At 37.0% G+C, this 22,031-nt stretch overlaps 1 protein-coding gene across 5 annotated transcripts in view; it reads left to right on the top strand.

The window, feature by feature from the left end:
* CTDSPL2 (CTD small phosphatase like 2) overlaps positions 1-22,031 on the top strand; it is a 91,587-nt gene that overhangs the window by 971 nt on the left and 68,585 nt on the right. Inside the window, exon 1 of one of the 5 annotated variants that reach the window (XM_015557584.1) lies at positions 21,068-21,141. The exons of the other annotated variants lie outside the window; for them this stretch is intronic. The gene's annotated coding sequence lies outside the window, so the exon portion shown is untranslated. Of the gene's footprint in view, positions 1-21,067; positions 21,142-22,031 lie in introns of those variants that run through there. 5 annotated transcript variants of the gene reach the window in all.

The raw sequence follows: 22,031 nt of genomic DNA, 5'->3' as shown, positions 1-22,031 counted from the left end.
CTAGCTCGGTTTTTATCAACACCTCGGGAGGATCTGGAAGAAGAGCGCTCGCTAAGTTCTGTTTATCCTCTGTGCTGCTAAAATGTTGAGTTGACACGGTTACTTTTTCCACATCAAGAGTGCTGGTGAAGAGCAGCCCGTGTGGAAGGCCGCTGGCGTCCTCAGTGGTCAGCGAGGGGTGAATCCTCGCGTCCGTAGTATCTGCGCGTTTCTTTGGGCGTTAAATGCCACTGTGGATGTTTACTTCTGCATTCACGACTGGAGTTCCGTGTGTAAATCATCGTGCGAGTCGGTCACATTTACTTCTTACGCTGGTGGCGGCTGGATGTGTGGATGAGGTTAAACACTTGGAATTAGAATACCTTAGGGAAATCTAAAGAGATCCCGCTTGCAGATTGCTCCAAGATCCCGAAAGGAAATGTACTGAGAGTAGATGTTCCTCCAAGGCAGGGATTTATCTTCCTAATGCTCATAAAACGGTACCAAGATGACTGCCCAATCTGGGTATGCAGATTAATGACTTAAATGATAGATGTATCTTCGTAATTTTCAGATCGTAGATAATCTTTCTATACTTACTGTCTTTCCATTCTTTTGCAACGCAAATGTTCGTTTGTTGTCCAGCTATTAAAGCAAGGGAATGGCTAGTTCAAGCACGTTTTATTCCTCCTTTATTTTTCACATTGAAGGCTAGTTCTTCATAAAGAGGCTGTTGGTATTTTTCAGAATTTGTTTTTCTGTCTTGTTAAATTTGGGATCTTTCTAGTTAATTTTTTTTGAACTAGTCAAGTTAAGTTTTAAAATGTGGTTCTTATCATTTGATGTTTATAACTCAGAGGCTTTCAGCTCCCTAGGTCCAGTTTAGATTTCACTATTGTTAATATATTAGAACTAAATTTCAATAATAAACGGGAACGCACAAACATCATTAAATTCCTCATTTGGTAGATTCCTCATCCAAGGTCATAAAGAAAGTCAAGGCAAAATGTAGCTCTTACTTGAAGCATCCTTTTAGGATTGAGTTGCACTTCATACTTACCTTCTAGGACCAAAAGAGTGGGAAGTGGGAAGTGGAGGTGAAGGCATGTTGTATACTTACTTGCTGAGCCAATTGTTTTAAAAAAAAAGATAGGGCCAAATGTGTATGGAAAATAAATTATTGGTCTAGTGTAGGCTTTACCTGTACTTTAATGACTTTTTTGGGTAGTTTATAAAGCATTAATGTTTTTAATAAGATTTTTTTTACAGCTAGCTGAGTGAACATTGTATGTAGATTTTGTCTTCAAGAATTCTCCAAAATTGTTTTAATTCTACATTCATTTAGTACATGCACTCTTCTAATACTCTGAAAGGATGTAAAAGCTCTAAATTGTATAGTCCTTAACTTTGTGGACTTGTAGCTATTTAAAAGTTCTAAATAGGATTGCAGGAAAAAAACAAATGGGATTGGTATGGCTTTACAATATTTCAGTCTACATAGAGCTAGTAATGTTATTCTTTTTCCACTGTCCAGAAATTAAGAATTGGGGAAATTGTATTCCATATTTAAAATTTCTGGTCAATAGGTTTCTTCACAACATTATTATATAGCAGAATCCTTTCAATTGTAGTTTTAAAAAACTTGGACCTGTTGTTAAGAAAGATTCTAGACTTGTAACTGTAGAATTAATTGCAGATTGAATAAAATAATATAAATTATCTCAGTTTTAGGTAGTGCTTTGGATTAATGTGATAAAGAATAAAGTAGTCTGTCAGAATTCAAAATAAATACTGCTGTCTAATTATATTTGTAATTTACCAAATTGTTATGAAAGCATAAAGTAGTAAAGACACTTTAAAAACTAAATAGCAAATGTGCAGAGAGGATCTCATATATGGTGTGCTCTAAGTAATTTAGAGTAGGTTAAAAGGTTACCTGACCATTTTCACTGGATTGGCTAGAAGGGATCATTTGCTCTACTTTGAGGATGAGAAGATTCAACATATAGGGGATTTATTATAAAACCATGCAATTGTAGTTTTAGTCTCCACTTACTTGACATTTGCATGAGACATATATCTAGCCAGGCATATGTTCATTACTAATTATATGACTACATTAGTTTTTAATTTAAACTAGATTATCTTGTAATTGGATGTACATTAATAAGTAGAGTAGGTGGTTGTGAAGTATAATTTGAGAATTGCCAATAGCAAACTTTATTTGTGTCTCTCCTATGTGTTACAAGCTTTTTTCTAAAATAATTCTGTTTAAAAAGCACAAATTTCTGGAAAAAGAAACTTTAAAATACTAACATTTATCAACAATATTGGCACAGATTAGTTTATCAAGCAAACTTCCTGTAGTTTACAAACCAGTGAGGTTTCAGAGTCAGTGGAATATAGAAAAGTAAAACTTAAATTATTTTATTTGTTGTTGTTGTATGTATGTGTGTGTGTGTGTGTGTGTGTGTTTAGAGAGAGAAGAATGGAGAGAGAAAAATATCAATTGGTTGCCTCCTGCATGCTCCTCAAGTGGGCATTGAACCCGAAACCTGGGTATGTGTTCTGACCAGGAATTGAACCCGCCACCTTTTGGTGTACTGGACAATGCTCCAACCAACTGAACAACACTGGCCAGGCCTTGAAGTAAACTTTTATGCAATGTCTGTGATTAGGAGAGGTGTAGCATATAGGAAGATTGTCTAGGAGATAAAGGCATGGTGGGGGTAGAATGATAGTTTGAAGCTTCGGCCTCTTGGGGTCCTTTGGGAATCTTGTAAATCGGACAGTAATGATGGGTGAGACTAATTGTGGTCCCAAGAAGAATCGTGGGACCTTAAGGACAAATATAGCTTATAGTTTTGGCCAGCCCTTTTGTTTGTTACCTCAAACAACCATAGTCAACCTTGCCTATGACTGAGATAATTTATACCATTTTATTCAATCTGCAATTAATTCTACAGTTTGTTCATCTGTAGTTTCCCCAGTTAGTATGGTAATATAAGATCACAGGCCAATTGACTATCTTACTGGTTTCATGTTTTATGGTATTCATAGGCTTTCTTGTATTAATCTCTTCCAGAGATTCTAGGAAAGGAACTATGTCTACATTAAACATGAATCATCAGCAGTCATTTGAGTTGAGGTTCTAGCAATCAGGTTTTCATAAGCTATAATACTGCTAGGAGAAGGAAATGTGTTTACTACTTTGATTAAAGAAGCACAAAACTGTACTGTTGAAAGATGCTTAAATACTTTATAAATAATTGGGATTAATATTTAGTAATAGTGGTTTATATAGGTTAGGAAGGATGTTTTCTTTCTTTGGTCTAAATACTTCTATATTGAGAAATTGTATGGGAATTAAAAAAGCAGAGACATTGCAAAAATCAGAAGGAGAAGATTAAAACCTTATTAGCAGCATAACCTGATATTTCAGTTTCTCATGTTGACCAGTTAAAGTAATTTTAAGTAGGAATTTAAAAGTATGTTTTATTTTTAAAAAGTACGTTACTTGTTAAAGAAAAATATCCAGAACACATAAATATCTTTTTAGTTGAGAATAAAACTGATTGTTTTAGTGATAATTGCTTTCTTCCTGCTATTTCCCAAATATATATGATTATCCTGTTGAATTGAAAATGAGTAACCTCTCACTGACTTTACAAGTACCTGCTTTAGTGTATTTTGTTAAATAAGATAATTATATAGTCCTTTAATTTTCTGATATAACTAATAAAAATTATTTGAAAAATATTTACAATCCCATTTCAAACAATCATGCATTTTTTTCTCATCGAGAGTATCCCTTTATATATTTTTATTTAGTAGTAGCAAACTAAAAGGGCACTTCTATTAGAGAATTATGATTATACCTCATTTTTGCCTAGTAATTTAAAAATTCACTCTTCATAGACCTTATCTTCAGTTTATCTCAATTATAATTAGTTTTTTCCTTGGTGTAGGTAGTGGTAAGGTTAGTGGGAAATTATTTCAGATACTCAGTGCAAATTTATTTTGGGCAAAGGCCTTGATTTCTTTTTTCATAATTTTAAGATTTTTTTAAGTTAATAACTTTCCTATTTTTGTCAACATTTCATTGGTTCTTTTCTTACTGACATATTAATGTGTTCTGAGAGTTTCAGATTTTTACTGGCCTAAGAGAGTAAGTTTAGTATAAAATTAATTTTCTTTAAATAGAAATTTTTATCAAAGAGCATAAATAAGTAGTTATTTCTTTCTTGTGCTATTCTGGTGAGAACTACTTAAATAACAAGCACTCTTAGGAAAACTGCTGAAATTAAGTTCACTTTTTTTGATTTTCAACTTGTCTTTGTTAATGTATCCAATAAGTACATTGTAACTTGTATGTATACAGTTTACCCCAGTAAGTTAAAGTATATATGTTGGAATATATATATTTTATATACATATAAAAAGGATGGTAACAAGATGAAAAATGGCAGAGTGACAAGTTTCTTAGGTGCATATTGAGAGGAAAAAAGTTTCTCATGAGTATTTTGGTACTCAGTCCTTATAAAATCATAACTATATTTTTTCTAAAATAACACAGCATGTTATAAAGTTTTATTGGTATGAGTTTCATACTATGTAATAGAATGCTGTTTTTACAAGTTGTTTAAGTTATATTTACTAGAGACAGTTAATCTCCAAATTACTTTCTTGTAAAGCTTAGGTTAAAGAAATACGAGTAAGTATGTCCTCCGCATAAGGACATATTCTCATTCTGTCCCTAACAAATAATGATTTTGCCCTAATGGTACTTTTGCTGAGGACATAGAAGGTTAATAAGTTGGGGTATTAATAGTAGCATTTTAAAACATATATCTGAATTACTGTGCCTTAAGTATTTTCAGTGATCAACAAACTGAATAATACCATTTTCATGCAGTGTTTTAGTCATCAGTACTCTTAACAGCACACATATTTTGTTTCTGTAGAGAAAACTGATTGATCATGGTTTTAGAAAATATTCTTTTTTTGTGCTCATTGAAGAAAACCATTAAATGATCAACTTAACTCTTTTGGCAAATGTTTTTGCTTATAAGTTTATTACATTTAGTAGTTTCTGAAGAATTCTATGATACTATATATATACCAGTAAAAGCCTAATATGCAAAGTGTCCCCTTGGGAGTTTGACCAACCGGGAGTTTGATCACTTGCTATGATATGTGCTGACCACCAGGGGGTGGTGCAGAACAAAGGAAGGCCCTGGCCAGCATCGGCAGCCACTAGGGCAGTGATGGTTCGAGCTCGGCGTGTCAGCATTTTGTAAAACCCTAACTTAACTCTGGTGCCGTGTCACATATAGAAATTTTTTGATATTTGCAACTATAGTAAAACAAAGATTTATATTTTTGATATTTATTTTATGTATTTAAATGCCATTTAACAAAGAAAAATCAACCAAAAAAATGAGTTTGCGTGTCACCTCTGACACACATGTTGTAGGGGCGCCATCACTGCACTTAGGAACCCTACCTGTGCACAAATTTTGTGCACTGGGCCTATAATTAGCTAATAAAAAAGGGAGAAGATCTTATACAGGAAATTATGAACCCCAAAAGACCACCTGTCATTACCATACACTTTGTTGGGAAGTGTTCAATGAAGAGTCTTGGAGTTGATGCTTTATATAAAACTGCTCTATTCCTTCTGCCCTAGTTGACTTTTTTTTTTTTAATCCTCACCTGAGGATATGTTTTTCATTGATACTAGAAAGAGAAGGAGGGAGAGGTGGAGAGAGGGAGGGAGAAACATCGATATGAGAGAAACACTGATCATTGCCTCTTGTATCTGCCCCAACCTGGAATCGAACCCACAGCCTTTTGGTATATGGGACAATGCTCTAACCAACTGAGCCACATTGACCAGGCCCCTAGTTGACTTTTGACTTTTATTAGGTGATAAGTGGGAGTGACAGAGAAACCTTCTCTGAAGTAATTAAATAAGGCTTAAGGAAGTAGTAGAGAGTAAAAGTGGTCAGTTACAATACCTGAAGCTGTTGATTTCAGATTAGTCAAGCTAGAAATATAGACAGTGAAAATGGACGCTGACACTTTTGAAAATGTCATTTGGTGTCAATGATTTTTAGATTTTTTTTTCATGAATATGAATTTTAACAAATTCAGTAGTGTTACCATTTGTAATAGAGGATAAATTAACAAACCCATAGAAATTTAGAGCTAGAGAGACCGAAGAGGTCATCTAGTCCAGTAATGCCTTTGTTTTATTAATGTTGAACCATTCTGAAGACTTTTTAACTACTGTAGTAAATGTTTGTCTTAATTAGTATGCTTTGGGATGAGTTGTGTATGATAGAAGGATGAAAACAGCTCAGATTAATTAATGACTCACGTCTCATTTTGACAGTTCTTTTTTTAGGTAAAATTTACATGTGGTGAAATTCACAGATCGGATGTCCAATAACTTTTTTGCTGTTGAGGAAGTGAAATACTAGAATGATTGCATGACTTAATCTGTGTCACAGCTAGCTAGTGATAAAGTATGATTTCTGATCTTTTCATGGTTTTATTTTTATTATCCACTTTTGTTTCCTTCGTATCCCTATATTCAGCAAACTTTTGATTGTAAAAATGTACATTGGGTTAGTACTAGGTAATTTTGTTAAGAATCCTTCACATACAGTGTGTTAATTTTTGTGTTTTTTAATAGAAATTTATACAATCAAGAAAGACCTCAATAGCAAAATTATCAACTGAGTTTTGCTTGCATCATTATTATAATCTTATGAGATAATTTGCTACCATAATTGTTTGCCAAAAATGTTGTTTGGGATCAGGGATTTTTGAAGAAGAAGGAAATTTTATGAGAAAGGAACATTTTTAGTTTTATTTATAGGCCCCTTTTTGTGAGCAAGAATTGATTACTACTGTGAGGATTGCGTTTCAGTGACATAGTCCCCCTTCACCCTCAATTCTTTGGGTTTTTGTTGTTTGTGTGTGTGTGTGTTTTTAAGGAAATGAGAAAAATTATGGTTCAGTTCAACAAAGATTGGGTTATCTTATGTGACAGGTTACTGGAGTTACAGATAAGATCTCTGCCTTACAGTCTAGTGCAGTTAAAGATTTAAAAACAGGTTATTTCAATTTAACTTTATGAGAGTTAAGGTAGAAATAAGCACAGGTTTACACAGGCTTGGGGATGTGGAAGTAGTTACTTATTGGGGTACATGATACTTTGGCTGAACTTTAAATGATGAGGATAAGAATTCGTTGAAGAATGAGGTAAAGAGAAAAGCAGAAGCATGGTATAGCACAGTGTGGGCAGGAAACTATTATTACTGGAGTACAAAGAGTGAGGCAGCAAATAGCAGTAGAAAAAAAAGACTTTGAGAAGTAGATCATATATATATTGCCAGAGCTTGGTCTTTATTTTGAAGGGAGTTAATAGGAAGAAAAAGGCAGAGGATAAATTTAAAGGGGAATATCCTGAGAAATATTTTAGAGGTAAAATCATCAGGATTTGGTGATTGACCATAGGGCACAAAAGACAGGAAGATAACTAGGATGCTTGGGATGGTTTCTGGCTTGACTGATTAGGTAGGTGATGCTCCTTGTGATCAAGATCATAGTAGTAGGAAAAATACAGTAGGAAGAACATGTTTGAGAATGTGGGTGGAATGGGAAACTGAATTCAGTTTTGGGATAAGTTGAATTTGAGGTGCCAAGTAAAAGTGTTTTGAAGGCTTTTGGATGTGAGTCTAAAATTTAGAGGTAGTAGAGAAACTAACAGAATCTATAATAATAAAAGTGTAATATGCTAATTAGACGACGTCCTTCTGGACAAAGCCACTGCTGCAAGGGAAGCTGGGGTCCTGGGTGCCAGAGGGAAGCTGGTGCTGGCAGCCAGGGGAAGGAAGGTCTACTCTTGCCTTTAAACTGGTACTACCAGTTTAAAATGAATTTTGTGCATTGGGCCTCTAGTTAATTTATTATGAGCATTGAATAAACTGTGTTTTACGTACTCACAACTATCAACCCCCCCCCCCCCCCCCATTCCTTTTAGCTGGGCTGCAAGTAAATGGAAAGCAGAATTCATTGCTCGGTTTTAGATTGCTGAGTTATCAGCTTTTTCTATTTCTGAAATGAGATCTAGAATGGTTTTTATTATATACTTTTTGCCTCATTGTCATGAGTTCTTAGACTTTAAAATGTTGTTGCCCCCCATTGTTTTTGTTTTGTGTGGTAATCTACTTAAATTGGTGCATTTTCATTCATAAGTAGATTTATTTCCTTAGTCATTTCCATTCTCTACCTATTTTATTTTATTATCTCTATGTATTAATGGCTAAGGACTGTACTTCCAGCCGACCAGCACATATAACACACCAGCAATCCTATATAACAAAACCCTAATCTACAAATCAACCGAACAGCAGAATGACCAGTTGCTATGGCATGCACTGACCACCAGGGGGCAGACGCTCGACACAGGAGCTGTCCCCAGTCCACAGACCCCAGGCCAGCTAAGGCGGGTGTCAGTGGGGGCCCCCCAAACGCTCTGCTGGTTGCCCCACAGATTGACCCTAATCACTGGCCAGGCCTAAGGACCTTACCTGTGCACGAATTTTGTGCACCGGGTGTCTAGTTTAAAAATGTTGACTTGCACATGCGTGATATTTGTCCCCGTCTGACACTGGCCTCCCATTTAAATTAATTAGAAGACAGTTTCCTGTGATGCCAGCATTTGCGATGACTTAATAAATCACAAGGACAAACTCTAGACAGAGTAGGAATATTCCTACCTAAACCCGTTTTTGGACATGGTCAGTTAGATGTTGCTTTTTCTGGAGTTCGAAGAGCATGTGATGTTAAAGTTGTAAATACTTCATCACAAGGGAAATTAGTCAAGCGCTCTGAAAGTGTTTTTACTCTTAATGTGATATACAGGGAGATATTAGAATAAGTTTAATCAATTTATCAGTCATTGTTTTTATCAATGTTTTTATACATGTTTTCGTTGTATCATGTTTTTGTTTTTATATCATGTCTTTGTGATATCATGTTGTTGTTGTTGTTTAATCAATTTATTTTCATATACATTTTACTAGTTTTCTTTAACCTCTGACACTTCTGTTATAGAGAAAGGGTGAATAGCGATATTAAAATACTCTACTTTCCATTCAGTGGGCACGAATCCGTGCACTGGGCCACTAGTTAGTAATAATAGAAAAGAATTCATCTAGTAATGGAGCTCTAAAGGACCTAGAACAGGGGTGGGCAACCTTTTTGTGAGTGCGTGCCAAAACCAAAATGTCTGACTCAAAATTCTTCTGCATGCCAACCCTAATTTTTTGAGAACATGTTATGCCTACTTGATATCTCTTAAGGTGTACGTATGTGAAGAACCTTGAAGAAATAATAAAATTCATTCGAGCGACAAAAACACAGTATATGATGATGAAAAATACATTTATTTTTTATTTTTATTTTTTACAGAGAGGAAGGGAGAGGGATAGAGAGTTAGAAACATCAATGAGAGAGAAACATCGATCAGCTGCCTCCTGCACACCCCCAACTGGGGATGTGCCCGCAACCAAGGTACATGCCCTTGATCGGAATCGAACCTGGGACCTTTCAGTCCGTAGGCCGACGCTCTATCCACTGAGCCAAACTGGTCAGGGCATACATTTATTTTTTAATGTATACATGTACACTGATAGTCCGACAGAAAACTTTATGACTCTGTTTGATAATATCAGTGGGACTTTTGCTGCTGCATCACTGATGACAGAGATTTTACATCAGGTTTATATTTTGTGACCTTCAGAGATATGCACGAGCTACTACTTTCATCCGTCAGGCTACTCCTATTACGAGACTTCACAAAATTCATCACTGAGAACAAAGATTCACAAGCGTATGTGGATGAAAACATGGAGAGTAACGCTGTTGCAAAGATTTTAAACAAAAAAATTTTCTGGAATGGCATTCCAAGTCCTCAATAGTTCGTTTTCGACACTTCTCTCTGGTACTCCTGTCTCTAATCGCTTTTTTTTCAATGTTTTCCAAGTCAACTCTAAGGTCAATAAATTCCTGTTTCCAAATTGAGCTACTCTGAAATTCAATCATCTGCATTTCAAAGTCAGCCATGTCTATCCATGAAAACATTTGTAAGTTTAGTTACTCCAGTTTCATGCTTTCTGGAAACCTCATGAATTTTGCTGTCTCTTCCAGTTCTCTGAATTTCGCAAATCTTGAGAAGAACTGCTCAGTAGTTGACTCGATGATGTTTAAAAACAGCTTTTGAAGGCTTTGACAGTCTGTTCTGTCATCTTTTGGGAGGTCTTTGATGTGCCTCTTGAGGTTTAGGAAATATCTAAATCTCCCACCATCCACATCCCTCTTAAAGACTTCCAGTTTCTTTTCAGAAGCCTTTATGTAACCAAACATAACATCAAGTGTCTTGCCAATTCCTTGTAATTTAACATTTAAGTCATTCAAATGTTCACAAAAATTGTAAACGGAAGATTATAAGAGAGAGTTTCGCGTGCCAGCAAAAGTTACTGGCGTGCCATGTTTGGCACGCGTGCCAGGGGTTGCCCACTCCTGACCTAGAAGATGTATTAAGTTTTAACATGAATAGGATTATCAAGACGGGCCATATATATGTTTAAAATTCTTCCCTTTATATTTTAAGTTTGGGTAAGAAAATTAGGTTATTGCATATGTTATATAGGCAATTACTGACCTGTACTTGGCCCAGTTAGTATGTTTTGTTTTTGGTTTTGGTATCGTGGTAATGCTGATTTCATAAAAACGAATTGGTAAGTGTTTCCACCACAGAGGAAAACTGTCCAGTCTCATATTCCCATATTGTGAGCACCTGGTGAAGTCTGTGGTGAAGTTGCTACAGATAGATTTGAATTCCTGTTGTGTCTATAACTCAGGAACTACATGCTATGCTAGCCCCCACAAGTTTATTAACAATTTTAGATTAAAAATTTTTACCTACTTTTATGGTACCACCATCTCTTCACTTGTTCTGCTACCTGTGAGCCAGTGTTTACATCCTTTCTCCCCAGGAAGGGCTTGTCTTTTGTTGGCTCTTTGTTTGGTTGCCTTTAAGTTCTTAGCTCCTATGGATTCAAGAAGTTTAGTTTTGTTATTCAGTTTTGTTGTTAGGCATTTTTTTTCTAGCTTTCTATTGCATAGGCAGAGCCCAGTTAATGCATATAAATGGATCTTTAGACAAAACTCCAATTAGTCAGAAGTGTTCGCCTCTATTTTCTGGATCTATAATTTATAATTCTGTGACTTCTTTGGCCTCAGGTACATTGGGAAAAACTCTCTTTTCTTCTCCTTGGTTTAGATCAGCGATTTTCAACTGGTGTGCTGCAAGAATTTATAAAACATGCAATACCTGACTGTTTAGTCCAGTGGTTCTCAACCTTCCTAATGCCGTGACCCTTTAATACAGTTCCTCATATTGTGATGATCCCCAATTTCATTGTTACAAATTGAACATAATTAAAGCATAGTGATTAATCACAAAAACAATAAGTAATTATATATGTGTTTTCTGATGGTCTTAGGAGACCCCTGTGAAAGGGTTGTTCGACTCCTAAAGGGGTCGCGACCCACAGGTTGAGAACCGCTGGTTTAGTCAGTGACACTGACTTCCTTTCCCTTAGATTGTCAAATTAAAAAATGACAACATCCAGCACAACAATAGCCATCCAGTGTGAATGAATCAAAATTATACCTATTTGTTTTGTCAGATCAGCAAAAAATATGTTTTTGGTGTACTGCAGTTTTAGTAATTAGTTTTTGTGTTCCATGCAATGAAAAAGGTTGAAAATCGCTGGTTTAGACCAAAGGAAAGCATTCTAATTGGCTAGATTTATTGTAAAAAAAAAAAGAATAATCCCCCAACTGGCCATAGATTTCATTTTCCTCTTCCCTAAACACTGCAGTTCCCTCCAGACTATCTTGTGATCAGTGCCTTCTAAAGTTTTTGTTGTTTTTTCCCAGAACCCCTCTTCTTCCCAACCCTGCTTATCCTTTCGTTTCATTTCCTGTTATGAAATGTCCAGAAAAACCAAGTATATATTGAATTTTTAATCCTGTTTAGATTAAATATTTCTATACTCTATATACCTGATCCATTTTTTTTTTTGTCTATAGGTTATTTTGTCATGTTTTGCAAGAAGTAAATATTTAAAAGGCAGAATAGGAAGGCAAATTTTATTTGGTATCTTTTGGTATATCTTACTTCGGTTCCCATTCTACCTATCCTTCCGCTTTTCACTGTATTTTATTTTAAAAGGGGAAAGAAATTGTTTTCCCATTCCAGTGTCCCTTGTCTGTCACCCTAATGGAAACCTTTACCTTATACTATCATTAATGGCTTAGAAAAAGGGATGGAGATCTCTAGTTAGTTTTTCTAAGTTGTGGTAAAATTTACATAGCATAAAATGAACCATTTTAATCATTTAAAAATGTACCGTCCTAGCTAGTTTGACTCAGTGGATAGTGGGTTGGCCTGCGGACCAAAGGGTCCTGTGTTTGATTCTGGTCAAGGGCATGTACCTCAGTTGCAGGCTTCTGGTCAGGGCATATGCAGGAGGCAACCAATCGATGTGTTTCTCTCACATTAGTATTTCTCACTCTCTTTCCTTCTCTCTTCTACTCTCTCTAGAAATCAATGGGAAAATATCCTCAGGTGAGATTTAAAAAATAAATAAGTAAATAAATAAAATGTACATTTCAGTGATATCTACACCAATAAAAGAGAAACATGCAAATTGGTGTCACTCCACTATGCCCACCAGCCAATCAGAGTGACTATGCAAATTAACCCAATAAAGATGGCGGTTGATTTGCATACGCAGGCGTGGAGCGAAGACTGAAGGCTCTGGCTGGAGTGAAGACTAAAGCCAAGCCTCGCTGCGGCTGGACCAAAGGCCTGGGTCCGGTCCCAGGTGCCAGAGGAAAACTGGTGCCGGCAGCCAGGGGAAGGAAGGCCTATTGCACTGATCTCTACGTGCAATGGGCCTCTAGTCCTATGTAATAAAAGGCTAATATGCAAATTGTCCCCACTGGAGGGAGTTTGACCAACCGGGAGTTAGACATGCACTGACCACCAGGGGGCAGCGTGGAACATGGCAGGCAGCAATGGACTCACTGCCAGCCCCAATGAGAGTGGGACCGTGGTGGGATGGTGGAGCAGGTGAGCAGGCGGCGCCAGGCCAAGGCAGGTAGAACGGGGTACCTGATTGCCCCACTGGCCACCCCAAAGATGGCGACTGGCGGTGGCGGCCGGGGGGCATGGCTGGCAAGTGGGTGGTGCCAGGCCAAAGTGGGTGCAAGCGGGGGTCCCTATCACCCTACCAATTGCTCCACAGACGGTGATCAGCACCGGGGGGTTGGGGCCGGCGAGTGGACAGTGCCAGGCCAAGATGAGTGATAGTGGGGACCCCTGTTGCCCTGCTGGTTGCACCACAGATCAGCTGTGATCGTCGCTAGGCCTAGGGACCCAACCTGTGCACAAATTTTGTGCACCGGGCTTGTAGTCTAGAAAAAAGGCCTAAGCGACCGTTACGGCGGAACGACCAGAACGACCGGTCGCTATGACACTCACTGACCACAGGGGGGCAGACGCTCAACGCAGGAGCTGCCTCCTGGTGGTCAGTGCTCTCCCACAGGGGGAGCACTGCTCAGCCAGAAGCCGGACTCACAGCTGGTATGTACAGCAGTGTTGGCGGGAGGCTCTCCCGCCTCCATAGCAGTGCTAAGGAGCAATGAGCTGAGCGGTAAGGAGCAGCGAGCAGGCAGGCAGTAAGGAATGAGGGGGTCCCGGACTGCAAGTGGGGTGTCGATTGTTGGCTCATGGGGAGCGGACCTAAGCCAGCAGTTGGACATCGGCTGCTGCAGAAGGTGCAGGTCAGGCTGAGGGATCTCCCCCCCCACCCCCCACCCCCCGCATGAATTTCATGCACCGGGCCTCTAGTTAAGTATATTCATCTTGTGCAACCATTACCACTATCCACTGCCAGAACTTTTCATCTTCCCAAACTGAAATTCCATATCTATTAAACAGTAACCCTCTTTCCCCTTTTTTCCTAGTCCCTAGAAACCACCATTTTGCTTTGTTTTGTCTCTATGAATTTGACTATTTTAGGTACCTCATAAATGAAGTACAATATTTGTTCTTTTGTGACACTTATTTTACTTGGCTAGCATAGTGTCCTCAAGATTCATTCATGTTGTAGTATTTCCCAGAATTTCCTTTCTTTCCTTTTTTTTATTTTAGAGAGATGAAGGGCAGGGGAGAGAGAGAGAAATATCAGTTTGTTTTGTTGCTCTATGCATTCATTCGTTGCTTTTTGTATATGCCCTGACTAGGGATGGAACTTGCAACCTTGGTGCATCTGATGACACTCACAGTCTGAGCTATCTGGCAAGGGCCCAGAATTTCCTTTTTAAGGCTGAATAATATTTCACCTTGTATATATACTATATTTTGTTTATCCACTTATTTGTGTGTGTGGGTTTTTTTTAATGAACTTTAAAAAAAAAACCTTTATTGATTTTAGAGAGAGGAAGGGAGAGGGATGGAGAGAAACATCGATTGGCGCCTCCTGCATGCCCACTATTGGGGATTGAGCCCACAACCTTGGCATTTGCCCTGACTGGGAATCAAACTGGCGACCTCTTGGTGTATGGGTATTGACGCTCAACCACTAAGCCACACCCATTTATTTGTTGATAGACACTTTTACTTCTGTGAGTAATGCTGCTGTGGATGTAGTTATACAAATATCTGTTCAAGTATATACATAGTAGAATTACTACATCATATGGTAATTCTATGTTTAATTTTTTTGAGGAACTGCCATAGTATTTTTTTAAGAGAATTTTTGTAACAGTTTATTTAAGCCAAACTGACAAAATATGTCAGAGAGCAAGATCTCAGATACTCCTGCCATGGTATTTTTCACAATGGCTGCACCATTTCATTTCCATCAGCAATGCACAAGGATTCCAATTTCTGCACATCCTCACCAACACTTATTTTCAGGTTTTGTTTCTTTTTCTGTTTTTTGATAATAGCCATTTTGGTGGGTGAAAAGAGGAATCTTATTGTGGTTTTGATTTGCATTTTCCTTAATGGTTAAGTGATGTTGAGCATTTCTTCATTGCTTATTGACCATTTATATGTCTTCTTTGGAGAAATGTTTTTTGCCCATATTTGATTTGAGTTTTTTGTATATATACACACACACACATACATATATATATTAACCCGTTATGAGATATGATTTGCACATTTTTTCCCATTTCATAGGTTGCCTTTCACTCTGTTGATAGTATCCTTTAATGTGCAAAACTTTTAATTTCTTTTTATAATCCTTACCCAAGGACATGTTTATTGAATTTAGAGAGAGAAGAAGGGAGAAGGAGAGAAAGACATTGATGTGAGAGAAAAACATCGATTGGTTGCCTTCCATATGAGTCCTGACTGGGGATTGAACCCCCAACCTTTTGGTCTACTGGACAACTTTCCAACCACCCGAGCCACCTGGAGAGGGCAAAAGTTTTAATTTTGGTGCCGTCCAGTTTATCTTTTTCCCCCCCCTTTGTTTTGTTGTCTGTGCTTTTGATGTCATATCCAAGAAATGACTATCAAATCCAAAGCTGTGTTCTAAAAATTTTGTTTTAGCTCTTAAGGTCTTTGGTCCATTTTTTGTTAATTTTTGTATATGGTGAAAGATAAGGATCCAAGTTCTTTTTTGTTTGTTTTGCATTGGATATCCAGTTTTCCCCATTGCTAGGGTTCAATAGTGATAAATATGGGTACTGTTAGGCCTTGTGTTGAGATATGGAATATAGTATTTGCATTGTTTATATAAGTGTTTAGGTTCTAGATTTCTCTTTTTAGTTATATTATGGGTAAAAATATGTCATAGGAGCTGCCCTGGAGCTCTAAACCCCATTTGTAATATTCTGTTTATGAGAAGTTTGATTTTGAGCTTCAAGTGCCAGTTTGTAAATGCACATGTTTGCTGTTTGACCTTGTTTCCTCACGAAAATCACCCATTGTGAATGACTATTTAGAAAAAGAATAGAAGTTAAAAGCAACACCACCCCTGTCCAGTTTGGCTCAGTGGATAAAGCGTGGGCGTGCAGACTGAAGGTTCCCTGTTTGATTCCAGTCAAGGGCACATGCCGGGTTGCTGGCTCAATCCCCAGGAGGCAGCCAATCAATGATTCTCTCTTATCATTGATGTTTCTATCTCTCCCTCTCCCTTTCTCTCTGAAATCAATAAAAATATATTTTAAAACAACAACAACACTTTAGAGGGAAATGGGAGATTAGAATTCTTGGTGACTTTTTTATTAGATTTTTTTGTTGGTGATAAATATAGTTTTTACATTGCTGGTTAAATTTAATGATAATATCCAGAAATTATTACTTAAAACACTTCTGCCATCTCTACCTCATTTTTCTCAGTCATAAAATGGAAATAATGGACACTACTTTATATTGTTGAAAATATTAAGTGAAATAATTTGTTGCAGACCTCTTTTGATGTACAGTCCCAGCAAACCTATCATAGTTGAAAATATCATTAAGTCGAAAATGCATTTATAGCCCTGGCTGGTTTGGCTCAGTGGGTAGAGCGTTGGCCTGTGGACTGAAGGGTCCCAGGTTCGATTCCGGCCAAGGGCACATGCCTGAGTTGTGGGCTCAATCCCCAGTGGGGGGCTTGCAGGAGGCAGCCGATCAATGATTCTCTCTCATCATTGATGTTTCTATCTTTCTCTCTCTCTTCCTCTCTAAAATCAATAAAATATATTTTGAAAAAAAGAAAAAGAAAATGCATTTATAATAAACTAACCTGCCATATATCATAGCATAGCCTAACCTACTTTAATTATGCTCAGAACAAAGCCTATAATAATCATAAAGTGTTGAATATCTTGTAACTTATTGAATACTGTATTTGAAAGTGAAAAACAATGATTGTATGGGTATAGAATAATTGTATTAGTACATGTAGCAGTTGTTTACCCTCATTATTGCATGGTTGACTAGGAGCTGTGACTGGCTGCTGCTAAATGTTACTAGTCTGGGAAACAATGAAAACTCAAAATTTGCAGTACATTTTCTACTGAATGCATGTCACTTTCACACTATGGTAAAGTAAAAAAAAATGTAAGTTGAGCCATTGTAAGCCAGATACAATCTGTTAAAGCACTCAGGACAGTGCTTGCACATAGCTGTTAACGAAGAATAGCTGTTGGTTTTATATCATTTAACCATTTCTGTGTTCAGGCAAATGTAGTTAAAATAGGTACTTTATGTTTTAGAAGAATAAGTTGACGGTTGGTTTTCTGAAGTTGACAATTCTTAGTGCTTTGGTAGTATACTTGCGTGGATTCTGTTTCAGAATGCAGGCAAACAGGCATTTAAGCCTTTACTTTAGGATTTTAATAATTTGCAGGAAATGCAAGAGATTAAATTTAGCAAATATTTATTGAGATTTTTGGAAATATAGATTATTTTTTAAAGTTTTAAATATAGTCCCATTGTTTTGGGGCATTGAGGCAGGAATAATGCAAATATCTAAACCAGTGGTTCTCAACCTTCCTAATGCCGCAATCCTTTAATACAGTTCATGTTGTGGTGACCCCTAATTTCATTGTTACAAATTGAACATAACTAAAGCATAGTGATTAATCACAAAAACAATATGTAATTATATATGTGTTTTCTGATGGTCTTAGGCGACCCCTGTGAAAGGGTCGTTAGACCCCCCAAAGGGGTCGCGACCCACAGGTTGAGAACCACTGATGTAAACTGTAAAGTAAGCCCTACCTGGTTTGGTTCAGTAGATAGAGCATCGGCCTGCAGACTGAATGTTCCTAGGTTCCATTCTGGCCAAGGGCACATACCCGGACTCGATCCCGGGTAGGGGGCATGCAAGAGGAAGCCAATTGGTGGTTCTCTCTCATAGATGTTTCTATCTCTCCCTTTCCCTTCCTCTCTGAAATCAATAAAAAAATTATAAAAACAAAATCCTGTAAATTAAGTCAAAGTGGTAAACTTTAAAAAGTTATATATCTATTCTTGTGTTAAAATGAAAAACAATTTAAACTTTGGGGTTAAGACTAGTAGAATTATGATTAACCAAGTTGCTAGAGTTAAATTCTTAGAGATTTATTTTTTATTAAGTACGGGAATTGGCAGTACATATTTGCAGGTTTTACTCAGTTCAGTTTAAAATATTTTTATTTTAGAACTCATTTAACATTTTAAAATATTTGCATTATGTAGTGGTAAGTTTCCTTAATCATTCAAGCAGATTCTAGGTTACCGTTAGAAAGGAGTGCTACCTGAGAGATTTCTGCTTTGGTTGGGAAGGTTAATTCTTAGAAAAAAATGAGAAAAGGGCATTCCCAGGCACATAACAAAATGGGAAATAGATTGTAGCCTATAAATATAATTAAAGCATTTAGTTTTACTATTTATGACTATAATTTAAAATAATTTTTAGTTTCAATTACCAAACAATTTAAAGAGTAAAAATAAATTCTGTTGTGCATGACTCAGCTATATAGGCACTTTCTATATTCTGCTGGTAAAACCATCTTTCTAAATAGAAGTTTTTTAGTATTTCTAAGAGGTACTACCAAATGTTAATAATCTTTGACCTAATAAAATCACTTCTAAAAAACTATCTTAAGGAAAGAATCAAAAATATGGACTGAAATTTATGTACAAAATTATTACATTTGAGGTGCTATTAATTATGAACAACTTAATTTTCAATAGGTCAGTCAGTAATTGTGTAAATTACAGAACATTTATCTGTACATTGGAATAGTACGTGGCCATTAAAAATTATGTTTTCAGATTTTTAAAATAACATTGGCAAGGAATTCATAGTATAAAAGGGGGAAAACAGGTCTATCATTCTCCCTGTAGTGTAATCCTATTGATTAAAAATATTTAAACAAGCAGAGTAATATTAGTATATACTCTCATTTCAGTTATTTCTAGATTAAGGAATTATGTGAGCTTTTCCCCTATATTTCTGTGCTTTTAAAGTTTGCTAATGATACATATTTTATAATCAAAAAATGCTAAATATTGCCAGCAGAAATAGAAATTTCTCAAACTTATACGGGATCAAGAGTGAATTTTTGTCTTATGTAGATTGCTTACCTGTACTTCTCCTTGAGTTGTTGTAAGCGTGGTATATAGTACATACTCACTGCATTTTCCCCTCCTGAGCTTGAGTCATATTTTCCTGTTTCTTTGCATGTCATAATTTTTTGTTGAAAACTGTTCATTTTAGATAATATATTGTAGCCATTCTGTAACCTTCAGAATCTTGAAGGTTACTTGTTTAGTAACTTCCACAGGCAAAATCTATGAAATCTATCTTCCTGCAAGTCTGCACCCACTTAATAAAAAATTCTTGTTTTGCCCTAACCGGTTTGGCTCAATGGATAGAGCGTCAGCCTGCGGACTCAATGGTCCCAGGTTCGATTCCGGTCAAGGGCATGTACCTTGGTTGCAGACACATACCCAGTAGGGAGTGTGCAGGAGGCAGCTGATTGATGTTTCTCTCATCGATGTTTCTAACTCTCTATCCCTCTCCCTTCCTCTCTGTAAGAAATCAATAAAATATTTTTTTTTAAAAAAATTCTTGTTTTATGCTTGGCATACTAGGGCAGCCCCCTGTGTCTGCATAGTTTTATGGTTCAGCTAATGATCCGACACATATTGTGCTCAAACATCTTGCACAATAAGGCTTCTTCCTCTGCCTATGGATTTTTGTGAGATGCACATTCAAAGCTCAGGCCTTTTCCAAGTCTATCCCAGCTTTTATTTTTCATTGATCCATTTCATATCTACTGCATTCATATGTGCAGCCACAGGTTGGCCACGAGTGTGTAGATAATTTGGGCCTTCTTGGTCTCTGCTGTGTATGTGAGCTGCCTCAGCCAGCAATATGGTTGTCCCAACAACCCCTGCAACTTCAGGTTAGTAGAGCTGTTGGCGCTCAGTTTGCCTGCCACAGAAATCATCTCTTATCCCAAAATTATAGCTTATATTGATGATACCACTGAGTGTGGTCATTGTCAAACTCTTTAAATCATGTGAGTCTCTCTTTATGGTGACTTCAATGCTGCCAGTCCTCTCAGCTTGCCAAAATCATCTGCTCTTGCAGGTGGGAACATAAGAGACTGGAGCAGCCCCAGACAAGAGTGGCACAAACTTCTGTGTTCTTACCCCACGTTGAGCAGTTTTATAAGCATTTTCAAATAATTGTATGCCTCTGGTTGATTTCCACAATTCTGAAATAGTTTTTGTCATTTTGTCCACCCGTGTGGTTGCTTTTTGGGAGAGGGTTTTGTGCCCTTTTAACTTGGCCAGAGTCAGAATTCCAGGGATTTTAACTTCTCTTTCTTACATCTCTGTCTTTTTCCAAACTATGTCTTGTTTCCCAAGGACTCAGTGGATGACAGACTTGGATTCGAAATCTAAAGGCTAATCAGATTTATATCACAACAGTCTCAAAATAACAATGCCAGCACTTTCACCATACATTTGATTACTAGCGCCTTATATACTCTTTTTTTTTTTTGCTGTACTGTTCTCATTCTTCCCTCATTTTAAATAGTTGGGTCTATATTTACATTGTCAAAGAATAGCCATTACATACTATATTCTCTTCCTTTCAACCTTCATTTTATTTTAGTTGTATTGGTAACTACATTTTTTTTGTGCTTGATGCTCATCACCAATTTTTATGCAGTATTTGTAGTAAATTTGATTTTCTGAAGTGCTCTATTAGGTTTTTCAAGAAGGCCTCCTTTGGCACAATATTCCCAGAATTCTTGCATACTGATAATAGTTTGTCTGTGGCCATTATTCTTGTAACTTATTTTTGTTGGATATAAAATCCGTGGTGTACATATTCTTTCCTTGATTATTGTAATTTAAACACGTTACTCTGTTATTCTTCTGGCATAAAGTGTCACTGTTGAAAAATTTAGAATAGTCTATTTTTCTTTCCATTATAGAGTTACTTAGTAGGAACCCTGGTCTGGTAGCTCAGTTGATTGGAGCATCATCCTGATCCACCAAAGTTGCAGGTTTGTTCCCTGTCAGGGCATATATAAGAAAAAACCAATGAATGCATAAATAAGTGGATCAACAAATTGATGCCCCCCACCCCTTCCTCTCTTCCTAAAAAATCAATAAAAACAAAATTTTTAAAAAATAATTAGTTACTTAGTGTGTAACTATACAGTGGGGCCTTGACTTACGAGTTTAAATCGTTCCGTGACAGAGCTCGTAACTCAAATTACTCGTATGTCAAATCACAGGTGAGACACGTGATGCTGGTCTGATGTTGTGGCGTTCACTGTGACGTTCGCTGCGCCAACTAGCGGTGGGATATCTGAAGCTGGCTGGTAACCCGAATTTTAGCTCACAACTCAAAGCAAAATATCGGCCGAGAGATGGCTCGTATCTCGAAAAACTCCTTAGTCAGGACACTCGAAAAACTCCTTAGTCAGGACACTCGTAAGTGAAGGCCTCACTGTTATCGGGTTTTGCAAATACAATTGTATTGTATCCAGCCACGCCCATTCATTTACGTATTGTGTCTGGCTGTTTTTGCTATACGTTTCCATAGACAATATGGAAACCAATGAGCATGACTGGACACTGATATTTGAATTTTATATAACTGTTATTCCTATGATCTGCAAGACTAAAATATTTACTATCTGGGTTTATAAAAAACAGTTTGCCTACATTTGGTGGGAATGCTCAAAGGATGTCTCTTCCCCAAAGGATGTCTCTCTCTCTCTCTCTCTCTAATGCCTAAAGGATGTTTCTTCTCTCCCCCACTCCCCTTTCCTTAAAGTTTAGTAAAGTTCTAGTAATACATACTAGACCAGCCGTGGGCAAACTATGGCCCGCGGGCTGGATCCAGCCCATTTGAAATGAATAAAACTAAAAAAAAAAAAAAATGACC

Source organism: Myotis davidii, unplaced genomic scaffold, assembly GCF_000327345.1.
Source record: "Myotis davidii unplaced genomic scaffold, ASM32734v1 scaffold46, whole genome shotgun sequence".
NCBI classification, from domain to species: Eukaryota; Metazoa; Chordata; class Mammalia; order Chiroptera; family Vespertilionidae; genus Myotis; species Myotis davidii.
This window is presented reverse-complemented; position numbering and strand designations above follow the sequence as displayed.